The following is a 12,867-nucleotide window of genomic DNA, read 5'->3' as shown; positions in this document are numbered from 1 at the left end:
CTCCTAACACTTGCTAACTGGCTAATGTTAGCTAGTCAGATAACTTTCTAAATAGCGATTTTCATAAATTAAATTCATGACCTCAATATGCACATACGCTTGTCGCCGCATTAACATATTCCTCTCAATTGTAAATGTTTTGCTTGACTCGTTATGACTTTATAACAATTTACATCTGGTTCCACCGTAATGTTTTTTCAGCCATCTTTGTTGAAGAATGCCACAAGGCAAGGGTGGCTCACGTCAAAATGTGTCATTGGAACCACTTGATATGGTTGGTCATATAAAAACCTTGGGACCCAAAAGCTTAATGAGTGCTCTAACATCCCCTTGTGGTGGTCTGGAGCAATGAAGCCGTGACGCTGGGTACCTCTAAGTCCCACGGTGCAAGCTCAAAACTTTCAAAGGAGGAACAGCTGAAGCTCAAATGGTTCGGACGGTACAGAAAGAAATTGGCACATCAGAGTTATTGACTTCAGACGAGTTCCGTAACACTTGTGGGTATATTCAAAGATATACATTTTGCTCATTAGTGCCCTCTCAACATTTTGGGGAGCATGATGCCCCTGGCTGGATGTGTTGTGCCAATCAAGAGGTCATCTGCCATGAGGCCTGTGAACAGTCCGCTGGGGGTAGATAGTATATTGTACAAAGACCATTTTTTTCTGACAATATTTTGCAGTGCATTTTGCAATTGAAATGTTTTTCATAACATTTTATTTAATCATTAACTCGTGCAAAAACTAGCTACTACCAAAGTCTAGCCCTCCTCTGATTCACTTCATGGAGCTGAGCAGTGGTAAAAAAACCAATTGCTCAGATATGAGCTAAAATTGGCTGAGATCTGAGCATTTTGTGGAAAGCCTTTAAAGAGAAAGAAAAATTAACCCATGTGGTCCAAATTTCCAATTAGAAATATGGCCATGCTCTCAACAAGTTATGTTCAAAATGTAGCAAAGTGCCCAAAAAAATGGTATTAAACTCCACCCAGGAGATAGTGTTTGTGCTGCATGGACTGAACGTGGCATATTTACTTCGGATTGACTCTCATCCTATAGCTCTTCACCATTTTTGTCAATCTGACACTGATTGTTAACATTTTTCTGTAGAAAATGTTGTATTTATTCCTCTGTAATCTGTGTATTAATGGTATCTATGGCATTTCAGCTTATGACCTTTTATTTGACTCTCATGTACATTGGGTGCCTGGCCCAGATATGTCATCTACTCCTATGCTTTCTGTGAATTCACCAGCTTGACAGTGATGACATATGACAGGTATTTTGCCATCTGCAAGCCGTTACAATACCACTCTATCATGACCACTCGAAAGTATGGACACTGCTTTTTGTTACGTGGCTTTTTTCATGGCTAGAAAATAGCATTGGGATGGGTTACCCCTCTGTGGCGTCTACGGCAATAAACTCTACTGCTCAAACTGGGCGGTCGTGAAGCTCTCATGTGTGGACACCACTCGGACCAACCTCTGCTTCTTCATTGTCACGTTTTCTCAAACATTACTCGTCCTGATTTCCTATGCATTCCCGGGCGGAGAGGAGGAAGTTCATGCAGACCTCATCTAATCATGCTGACTAACTTCACCATATCCATGACCTTGGATGGGATGTACGCTCGCTATGGCAGCAACACCAGCCTGCTGGCCCTGAGGAATATCATGGCAGTGGAGTTCCTAGTTGTGCCTCCTCTTGTGAACCTTATCATATACGGAATGAAACTCACTCAGATTCTGAATAAAGTTGTATAGATGTTCAACCGTAAAGTTCCTGCCCTACGCTAAATGTATTGTAGTGATGCACTTCAAATCAAATCAAATTACATTTACATTTAAGTAATTTAGCAGACGCTCTTATCCAGAGCGACTTACAAATTGGTGCTTTCACCTTAAGACATCCAGTGGAACAGCCACTTTACAATAGTGCATCTAGGTCTTTTAAGGGGGGTGAGAAGGATTACTTTATCCTATCCTAGGTATTCCTTAAAGAGGTGGGGTTTCAGGTGTCTCCGGAAGGTGGTGATTGACTCCGCTGTCCTGGCGTCGTGAGGGAGTTTGTTCCACCATTGGGGGGCCAGAGCAGCGAACAGTTTTGACTGGGCTGAGCGGGAACTGTACTTCCTCAGTGGTAGGGAGGCGAGCAGGCCAGAGGTGGATGAACGCAGTGCCCTTGTTTGGGTGTAGGGCCTGATCAGAGCCTGGAGGTACTGAGGTGCCGTTCCCCTCACAGCTCCGTAGGCAAGCACCATGGTCTTGTAGCGGATGCGAGCTTCAACTGGAAGCCAGTGGAGAGAGCGGAGGAGCGGGGTGACGTGAGAGAACTTGGGAAGGTTGAACACCAGACGGGCTGCGGCGTTCTGGATGAGTTGTAGGGGTTTAATGGCACAGGCAGGGAGCCCAGCCAACAGCGAGTTGCAGTAATCCAGACGGGAGATGACAAGTGCCTGGATTAGGACCTGCGCCGCTTCCTGTGTGAGGCAGGGTCGTACTCTGCGGATGTTGTAGAGCATGAACCTACAGGAACGGGCCACCGCCTTGATGTTATTTGAGAACGACAGGGTGTTGTCCAGGATCACGCCAAGGTTCTTAGCGCTCTGGGACGAGGACACAATGGAGTTGTCAACCGTGATGGCGAGATCATGGAACGGGCAGTCCTTCCCCGGGAGGAAGAGCAGCTCCGTCTTGCCGAGGTTCAGCTTGAGGTGATGATCCGTCATCCACACTGATATGTCTGCCAGACATGCAGAGATGCGATTCGCCACCTGGTCGTCAGAAGGGGAAAGGAGAAGATTAATTGTGTGTCGTCTGCATAGCAATGATAGGAGAGACCATGTGAGGTTATGACAGAGCCAAGTGACTTGGTGTATAGCGAGAATAGGAGAGGGCCTAGAACAGAGCCCTGGGGACACCAGTGGTGAGAGCACGTGGTGAGGAGACGGATTCTCGCCACGCCACCTGGTAGGAGCGACCTGTCAGGTAGGACGCAATCAAGCGTGGGCCGCGCCGGAGATGCCCAACTCGGAGAGGGTGGAGAGGAGGATCTGATGGTTCACAGTATCGAAGGCAGCCGATAGGTCTAGAAGGATGAGAGCAGAGGAGAGAGAGTTAGCTTTAGCAGTGCGGAGCGCCTCCGTGATACAGAGAAGAGCAGTCTCAGTTGAATGACTAGTCTTGAAACCTGACTGATTTGGATCAAGAAGGTCATTCTGAGAGAGATAGCGGGAGAGCTGGCCAAGGACGGCACGTTCAAGAGTTTTGGAGAGAAAAGAAAGAAGGGATACTGGTCTGTAGTTGTTGACATCGGAGGGATCGAGTGTAGGTTTTTTCAGAAGGGGTGCAACTCTCGGTCTCTTGAAGACGGGAGGGACGTAGCCAGCGGTCAGGGATGAGTTGATGAGCGAGGTGAGGTAAGGGAGAAGGTCACCGGAGATGGTCTGGAGAAGAGAGGAGGGGATAGGGTCAAGCGGGCAGGTTGTTGGGCGGCCGGCCGTCACAAGACGCGAGATGTCATCTGGAGAGAGAGGGGAGAAAGAGGTCAGAGCACAGGGTAGGGCAGTGTGAGCAGAACCGGCAGTGTGAGCAGAACCAGCGGTGTCGTTTGACTTAGCAAACGAGGATCGGATGTCGTCGACCTTCTTTTCAAAATGGTTGACGAAGTCATCTGCAGAGAGGGAGGAGGGGGAGGGGAGGAGGATTCAAGAGGGAGGAGAAGGTGGCAAAGAGCTTCCTAGGGTTAGAGGCAGATGCTTGGAATTTAGAGTGGTAGAAAGTGGCTTTAGCAGCAGAGACAGAGGAGGAAAATGTAGAGAGGAGGGAGTGAAAGGATGCCAGGTCCGCAGGGAGGCGAGTTTTCCTCCATTTCCGCTCGGCTGCCCGGAGCCCTGTTCTGTGAGCTCGCAATGAGTCGTCGAGCCACGGAGCGGGAGGGAGGACCGAGCCGGCCTGGAGGATAGGGGACATAGAGAGTCAAAGGATGCAGAAAGGGAGGAGAGGAGGGTTGAGGAGGCAGAATCAGGAGATAGGTTGGAGAAGGTTTGAGCAGAGGGAAGAGATGATAGGATGGAAGAGGAGAGAGTAGCGGGGAGAGAGAGCGAAGGTTGGGACGGCGCGATACCATCCGAGTAGGGGCAGTGTGGGAAGTGTTGGATGAGAGCGAGAGGGAAAAGGATACAAGGTAGTGGTCGGAGACTTGGAGGGAGTTGCAATGAGGTTAGTGGAGGAACAGCATCTAGTAAAGATGAGGTCGGCGTATTGCCTGCCTTGTGAGTAGGGGGAAGGTGAGAGGGTGAGGTCAAAAGAGGAGAGGAGTGGAAAGAAGGAGGCAGAGAGGAATGAGTCAAAGGTAGACGTGGGGAGGTTTATCGCCCAGAACTGTGAGAGGTGAGCCGTCCTCAGGAAAGGAGCTTATCAAGGCATCAAGCTCATTGATGAACTCTCCGAGGGAACCTGGAGGGCGATAAATGATAAGGATGTTAAGCTTGAAAGGGCTGGTAACTGTGACAGCATGGAATTCAAAGGAGGCGATAGACAGATGGGTAAGGGAGAAAGAGAGAATGACCACTTGGGAGAGATGAGGATCCCGGTGCCACCACCCGCTGACCAGAAGCTCTCGGGGGTGTGCGAGAGCACGTGGGCGGACGAAGAGAGAGCAGTAGGAGTAGCAGTGTTATCTGTGGTGATCCATGTTTCCGTCAGTGCCAAGAAGTCGAGGGACTGGAGGGAGGCATAGGCTGAGATGAACTCTGCCTTGTTGGCCGCAGATCGGCAGTTCCAGAGGCTACCGGAGACCTGGAACTCCACGTGGGTCGTGCGCGCTGGGACCACCAGATTAGGGTGGCCGCGGCCACGCGGTGTGGAGCGTTTGTATGGTCTGTGCAGAGAGGAGAGAACAGGGATAGACAGACACATAGTTGACAGGCTACACAAGAGGCTACGCTAATGCAAAGGAGATTGGAATGACAAGTGGGCTACACGTCTCGAATGTTCAGAAAGTTAAGCTTACGTAGCAAGAATCTTATTGACTAAAATGATTAAAATGATACAGTACTGCTGAAGTAGGCTAGCTGGCAGTGGGTGCGTTGTTGACTTTGTAGGCTAGCTGGCAGTGGCTGCGTTGTTGACACTACACTAATCAAGTCGTTCCGTTGAGTGAAATAGTTTCTACAGTGCTGCTATTCGGGGCTAGCTGGCTAGCTAGCAGTGTTGATTACGTTACGTTGCGTTAAAAGAACGACAATAGCTGGCTAGCTAACCTAGAAAATCGCTCAAGACTACACAATTATCTTTGATACAAAGACGGCTATGTAGCTAGCTATGTAGCTAGCTACGATCAAACAAATCAAACCGTTGTACTGTAATGAAATGAAATGAAAATGTGATACTACCTGTGGAGCGAAGCGGAATGCGACCGGGTTGTTGAGTGCGGAAGTTCTATTCGGTAGATGTTGGCTAGCTGTTGGCTAGCTAGCAGTGTCTCCTACGTTAAGGACGACAAATAGCTGGCTAGCTAACCTCGGTAAATTAAGATAATCACTCTAAAACTACACACTCTAAACTACACAATTATCTTGGATACGAAGACAGCAAAGACAACTATGTAGCTAGCTAACACTACACTAATCAAGTCGTTCAGTTGAGTGTAATAGTTTCTACAGTGCTGCTATTCGGTAGACGGTGGACGTTTGCTAGCTGGCTAGCTGCTGGGCAGATAGCAGTGTAGACTACGTTAGGACGACGAAATACGATAATTACGCAATTATCTTTGATACAATGACGGCTATGTAGCTAGCTAAGAAGAAATTGCTAAGATTAGACAAATCAAACCGTTGTACTATAATGAAATGTAATGAAATGTAATGAAAAGTTATACTACCTGCGGACCGAAGTGCGGATGCGACCGCTCGCTCCAACCCGGAAGTACTTCTAACATGTGTAAACTTAACATGTGTAAATATTTGTATGAACATAACAAGATTCAACAACTGAGACATAAACTGAACAAGTTCCACAGACATGTGACTAACAGAAACAGAATAATGTGTCCCTGAACAAAGGAGGGGTCAAAATCAAAAGTAACAGTCAGTATCTGGTGTGGCCACCAGCTACATTAAGTACTGCAGTGCATCTCCTCCTCATGGACTGCACCAGATTTGCCAGTTCTTGCTGTGAGATGTTACCCCATTCTTCCACCAAGGCACCTGCAAGTTCCTGGACATATCTGGGGGGAATGGCCCTAGCCCTCACCCTCCGATCCAACAGGTCCCAGATGTGCTCAATGGGATTGAGATCCGGGCTCTTCGCTGGCCATGGCAGAACACTAACATTCCTGTCTTTCAGGAAATCACTCACAGAATGAGCAGTATGGCTGGTGGCATTGTCATGCTGGAGGGTCATGTCACAATGAGCCTGCAGGAAGGGTACCACATGAGGGAGGAGGATGTCTTCCCTGTAACACACAGTGTTGAGAATGCCTGCAATGACAACAAGCTCAGTCTGAGGATGCTGTGGCACACCGCCCCAGACCATGACGGACCCGCCACCTCCAAATCTATCCCACTCCAGAGTATAGGCCTCGGTGTAACATTCATTCCTTCGACGATAAACATGAATCCGACCATCACCCCTGAAGAGACAAAACCGCGACTCGTCAGTGAAGAGCACATTTTGCCAGTGGTCCAGCGACGGTGGGTTACTGCCCATAGGTGACCTTGTTGCCGGTGATGTCTGGTGAGGACCTGCCTTACAACATGCCTACAAGCCCTCAGTCCAGCCTCTCTCAGCCTGTTGCGGACAGACTGAGTACTCATGGGAGGGATTGTGCATTCCTGGGGTAACTCGGGCAGTTGTTGTTGCCATCCTGTACCTGTCCCGCAGGTGTGATGTTTTTGATGTACCGATCCTGTGCAGGTGTTGTTACACATGGTCTACCATGGCGATGACGAACAGCTGTCCGTCCTGTCTCCCTGTAGCACTATCTTAGTCATCTCATAATATGGATATTGCAATTTATTGCCCTGGCCACATCTGCAGTCGTCATGCCTCCTTGCAGCATGCCTAAGGCACGTTCACGCAGATGAGCAGGGACCCTGGGCATCTTTCTTTTGGTGTTTTTCAGAGTCAGTAGAAAGGCCTTTATAGTGTCTTAAGTTTTTTCATAATTGTGACCTTCAATGCCTACCGTCTGTAAGCTGTTACTGTCTTAACGACCGTTTTACAGGTGCATGTTCATTAATTGTTTATGGTTCATTGAACAAGCATGGGAAACAGTGTTGAAACCCTTTACAATGAAGATCTGTGAAGTTATTTGGATTTTTACGAATTATCTTTGAAAGACAGGGTCCTGAAAAAGGGACGTTTCTTTTTTTGCTGAGTTTATATACTATATACTGCTATATACAGCTATTTTCACTTAGTTGGCAAGCGTAAGCCAAACACCTGAATCTGTCATTAACAACAAATGAGAGGGTCAAAGTTTTTCCACATAATGTCCATGAAAAATGATTCTGACGAAGGCCATTGATGGCAAAACATCATGATTTTAATTAAATTAAATTAAATTTGATTGATTTATTGATTTAGATTTTTGATTTATTGATTTAGATGGATTGTTTTAGATTTTTAGATAAAGTACCAAGATTTTAATTGTGAGCGAGTTGCAACTTTTCCTTCCTAATGTCTTAATTACACATGAACATTGTTACGTAAAATAAAGTATATTGCACATTTTAGATCAACAAGAAAAATATCACTAGCCACTTTAACTATGCCACTTTGTTTACATACTCATCTCATATGTATATACTGTACTCAATACCATCTACTGTATCTTGCCTATGCCGCTCTGTACCATCACTCATTCATATATCTTTATGTACATATTCTTTATCCCCTTACACTTGTGTGTATAAGACAGTAGTTTTGGAATTGTTAGTTAGATTACTTGTTGGTTATTACTGCATTGTCGGAACTAGAAGCACAAGCATTTCGCTACACTCGCATTAACATCTGCTAACCATGTGTATGTGACAAATACATTTGATTTGATTACTTCCGGGTTGGAGCGAGCCGGTCGCATCCGCGCTTCGGTCTGCAGGTTGTATAACTTTTTCATTACATTTCATTACATTTCATTATAGTACAACGGTCTGATTTGTCTAATCTTAGCAATTTCTTCTTAGCTAGCTACATAGTCGTCGTTGTATCAAAGATAATTGCGTAATTATCGTATTTCGTCGTCTCCTATCTGCCCAACACGTTCACCGTCTACCGTAGCACTGTAGTAACTATCACACTCAACTGAACGACTTGATTAGTGTAGTGTTAGCTAGCTACATAGTTGTCTTTGCTGTCTTCGTATCCAAGATAATTGTGTAGTTAGAGTGTGTAGTCTTAGAGTGATTATCTTAATTTACCGAGGTTAGCTAGCCAGCTATTTTGTCGTCCTTAACGTAGGAGACACTCCTAGCTAGCCAACAGCCAGCCAACGTCTACTGAATAGAACTTTCGCATTCCGGTCGCATTCCGCTTCGCTCCACAGGTAGTATCATATCTTCATTTCATTTCATTACAGTCCCAACGGTGTGATTTGTTTGATCGTAGCTAGCTACATAGCTAGCTACATAGCCGTCTTTGTTTCAAAGATAATTGTGTAGTCTAGAGCGATTTTCTAGGTTAGCTAGCCAGCTATTGTCGTTCTCCTAACGCAACGTAACGTAACTCTCGCACACCCCGAGAGGCTCACCTCTCACAGTTCTGGGCGACTTTAACCTCCCCACGTCTACCTTTGACTCATTCCTCTCTGCCTCCTTCTTCCCACTCCTCTCCTCTTTTGACCTCACCCTCTCACCTTCCCCCCCTACTCACAAGGCAGGCAATACGCTCAACCTCATCTTTACTAGATGCTGTTCTTCCACTAACCTCATTGCAACTCCCCTCCAAGTCTCCGACCACTACCTTGTATCCTTTTCCCTCTCGCTCTCATCCAACACTTCCCACACTGCCCCTACTCGGATGGTATCGCACCGTCCCAACCTTCGCTCTCTCTCCCCCGCTACTCTCTCCTCTTCCATCCTATCATCTCTTCCCTCTGCTCAAACCTTCTCCAACCTATCTCCTGATTCTGCCTCCTCAACCCTCCTCTCCTCCCTTTCTGCATCCTTTGACTCTCTATGTCCCCTATCCTCCAGGCCGGCTCGGTCCTCCCCTCCCGCTCCGTGGCTCGACGACTCATTGCGAGCTCACAGAACAGGGCTCCGGGCAGCCGAGCGGAAATGGAGGAAAACTCGCCTCCCTGCGGACCTGGCATCCTTTCACTCCCTCCTCTCTACATTTTCCTCTTCTGTCTCTGCTGCTAAAGCCACTTTCTACCACTCTAAATTCCAAGCATCTGCCTCTAACCCTAGGAAGCTCTTTGCCACCTTCTCCTCCCTCCTGAATCCTCCTCCCCCTCCCCCTCCTCCCTCTCTGCAGATGACTTCGTCAACCATTTTGAAAAGAAGGTCGACGACATCCGATCCTCGTTTGCTAAGTCAAACGACACCGCTGGTTCTGCTCACACTGCCCTACCCTATGCTCTGACCTCTTTCTCCCCTCTCTCTCCAGATGAAATCTCGCGTCTTGTGACGGCCGGCCGCCCAACAACCTGCCCGCTTGACCCTATCCCTCCTCTCTTCTCCAGACCATTTCCGGAGACCTTCTCCCTTACCTCACCTCGCTCATCAACTCATCCCTGACCGCTGGCTACGTCCCTTCCGTCTTCAAGAGAGCGAGAGTTGCACCCCTTCTGAAAAAACCTACACTCGATCCCTCCGATGTCAACAACTACAGACCAGTATCCCTTCTTTCTTTTCTCTCCAAAACTCTTGAACGTGCCGTCCTTGGCCAGCTCTCCCGCTATCTCTCTCAGAATGACCTTCTTGATCCAAATCAGTCAGGTTTCAAGACTAGTCATTCAACTGAGACTGCTCTTCTCTGTATCACGGAGGCGCTACGCACTGCTAAAGCTAACTCTCTCTCCTCTGCTCTCATCCTTCTAGACCTATCGGTTTGCCTTCGATACTGTGAACCATCAGATCCTCCTCTCCACCCTCTCCGAGTTGGGCATCTCCGGCGCGGCCCACGCTTGGTTGCGTCCTACCTGACAGGTCGCTCCTACCAGGTGGCGTGGCGAGAATCTGTCTCCTCACCACGCGCTCTCACCACTGGTGTCCCCCAGGGCTCTGTTCTAGGCCCTCTCCTATTCTCGCTATACACCAAGTCACTTGGCTCTGTCATAACCTCACATGGTCTCTCCTATCATTGCTATGCAGACGACACACAATTAATCTTCTCCTTTCCCCCTTCTGATGACCAGGTGACGAATCGCATCTCTGCATGTCTGGCAGACATATCAGTGTGGATGACGGATCACCACCTCAAGCTGAACCTCGGCAAGACGGAGCTGCTCTTCCTCCCGAGGAAGGACTGCCCGTTCCATGATCTCGCCATCACGGTTGACAACTCCACTGTGTCCTCCTCCCAGAGCGCTAAGAACCTTGGCGTGATCCTGGACAACACCCTGTCGTTCTCAAATAACATCACGGCGGTGGCCCGTTCCTGTAGGTTCATGCTCTACAACATCCGCAGAGTACGACCCTGCCTCACACAGGAAGCGGCGCAGGTCCTAATCCAGGCACTTGTCATCTCCCGTCTGGATTACTGCAACTCGCTGTTGGCTGGGCTCCCTGCCTGTGCCATTAAACCCCTACAACTCATCCAGAACGCCGCAGCCCGTCTGGTGTTCAACCTTCCCAAGTTCTCTCACGTCACCCCGCTCCTCCGCTCTCTCCACTGGCTTCCAGTTGAAGCTCGCATCCGCTACAAGACCATGGTGCTTGCCTACGGAGCTGTGAGGGGAACGGCACCTCAGTACCTCCAGGCTCTGATCAGGCCCTACACCCAAACAAGGGCACTGCGTTCATCCACCTCTGGCCTGCTCGCCTCCCTACCACTGAGGAAGTACAGTTCCCGCTCAGCCCAGTCAAAACTGTTCGCTGCTCTGGCCCCCAATGGTGGAACAAACTCCCTCACGACGCCAGGACAGCGGAGTCAATCACCACCTTCCGGAGACACCTGAAACCCCACCTCTTTAAGGAATACCTAGGATAGGATAAAGTAATCCTTCTCACCCCCCTTAAAAGATTTAGATGCACTATTGTAAAGTGGCTGTTCCACTGGATGTCATAAGGTGAATGCACCAATTTGTAAGTCGCTCTGGATAAGAGCGTCTGCTAAATGACTTAAATGTAATGTAAATGTAAATGCTGACATGAAATAATAGTGAAGACATCAATTCTATGACATAACAGATATGGAATCCTTACCTTAGTGTTTTTGAGCACAGGGACTATGGTGGTCTGAGGGAAACATGTTGGTATTAAAAACTCAGACGGGGAGAGGTTGAAAATGTCAATGAAGACACTTTCCAGTTGGCCTCGAAGCGAGCATAGAAGTAATTTAGCTCATCTGGTAGGCTTATGTCACTGGGCAGCTCTCGGCTGTGCTTCCCTTTGTGGTCTGTAATAGTTTGCAAGCACTGCCACATCCGACGAGTGTCGGAGCCGGTGTCGTACGATTCGATCTTAGTCCTGTATTGTCGCTTTGCCCATTTGATGGTTCAGATATCACATGAACACACATAAGACATGTTCCCCAGTGATGAGGGGGCCTGAGTGAAAAGGTTTGGGAACCACCGCTCTAGTGTATAACAATATTACAAAAACTAAAACAATTATTGGCTTAATTCTGCTGTCCTGGTTGTATTCTTTTTCATGGATGTCATCCCTATCTCCCTGAGTTTGCGGTAATGTTATAGACAGAGTGTATTGTGACAACAACTCGGTAGTCAAGCTTGCCTGTTCAAATATTACACAAAAATATGATATGGGGTCTTGTTGTAACTGTGCTTTCTTTAGCTTGTACTATCTTTCCTAACATATGTAAGAATTCTAGAAATATGGTTAAAGTCTTCAAAAGAGACAAAACAGAAAGTGTTTAACACATGTACACCACATATAGCCTCATTGCTGAACTTCTCCTTTGGCTGTTTATTTGTGATTCTACAAGGCAGACATGATACTGCACATTGTCCTCCTATACTTTTAAATCCTATTATGTATGGCATTAGGATCATTAAAACCAGGCAGGCTTTTAAAAAGGAACTAGGCCTTGGCAGGAATTTGTTGTTAGGACATCCCCAGAACGTCACAAAATTGGTGGTCAGGACGTTGTGTCATGGTCCCCTAGAGGTTTTGTTTTGTTCCCGGTTCTAATTCCTCTTTTCAATAATTTAATTATATTCTGATTGCATCTCTTCAGTTTTTTTATTCATTTTGTAAAAGAGTATGGTTAATACTGAAGCGAAAATTTCAGGATTTTTTCTTTGGTGGTCTCTGGGTAGAAAATCCAGCTAGTTCAGCCATTGCCTAGGCCTTCAGAAGCTGGGTGGCAGGTAGCCTAGCGGTTAAGAGTGTTGTGTCAGTAACCGATAGGTCAATGATTCGAATCCTTGGGCTGGTAAGGTGCAAAAATCTCCCGTTCAAGGCAGTTAACCCCCGACAACAACTGCTCCCTGGGCACTGATGATGTAGATTCAGAGGGGTTGGGTTAAATGCGGAAGACACAATTTGGTTGAATACATTCAGTTGTGAACTGACTAGGTATCCCCTTTCCCTGCCATTCAACTGTATTAGAGCAGAATTGTGGAGTGAGAATGGAATGAACTAACCACATTTTGACATGCAATGAAGTGGTACTGTACAAAAAAAACAAGTGACTTATCTATGTACATCACTACTAAGTGCGCAAGAGTAAAGAAT

At 47.3% G+C, this 12,867-nt stretch overlaps 1 pseudogene; it reads left to right on the top strand.

Moving 5' to 3' along the window:
- The first annotated feature begins 557 nt into the window (after positions 1-557).
- LOC115137791 (olfactory receptor 10G6-like) lies at positions 558-1,765 on the top strand (annotated as a pseudogene).
- Positions 1,766-12,867: the final 11,102 nt, after the last annotated feature.

The sequence above is a fragment of the Oncorhynchus nerka genome, linkage group LG11 (genome assembly GCF_034236695.1).
Source record: "Oncorhynchus nerka isolate Pitt River linkage group LG11, Oner_Uvic_2.0, whole genome shotgun sequence".
Lineage (NCBI taxonomy): Eukaryota > Metazoa > Chordata > Actinopteri > Salmoniformes > Salmonidae > Oncorhynchus > Oncorhynchus nerka.
Note: the sequence above shows the minus strand (reverse complement) of the source record. Positions and strands in the feature narration are given on the sequence as shown.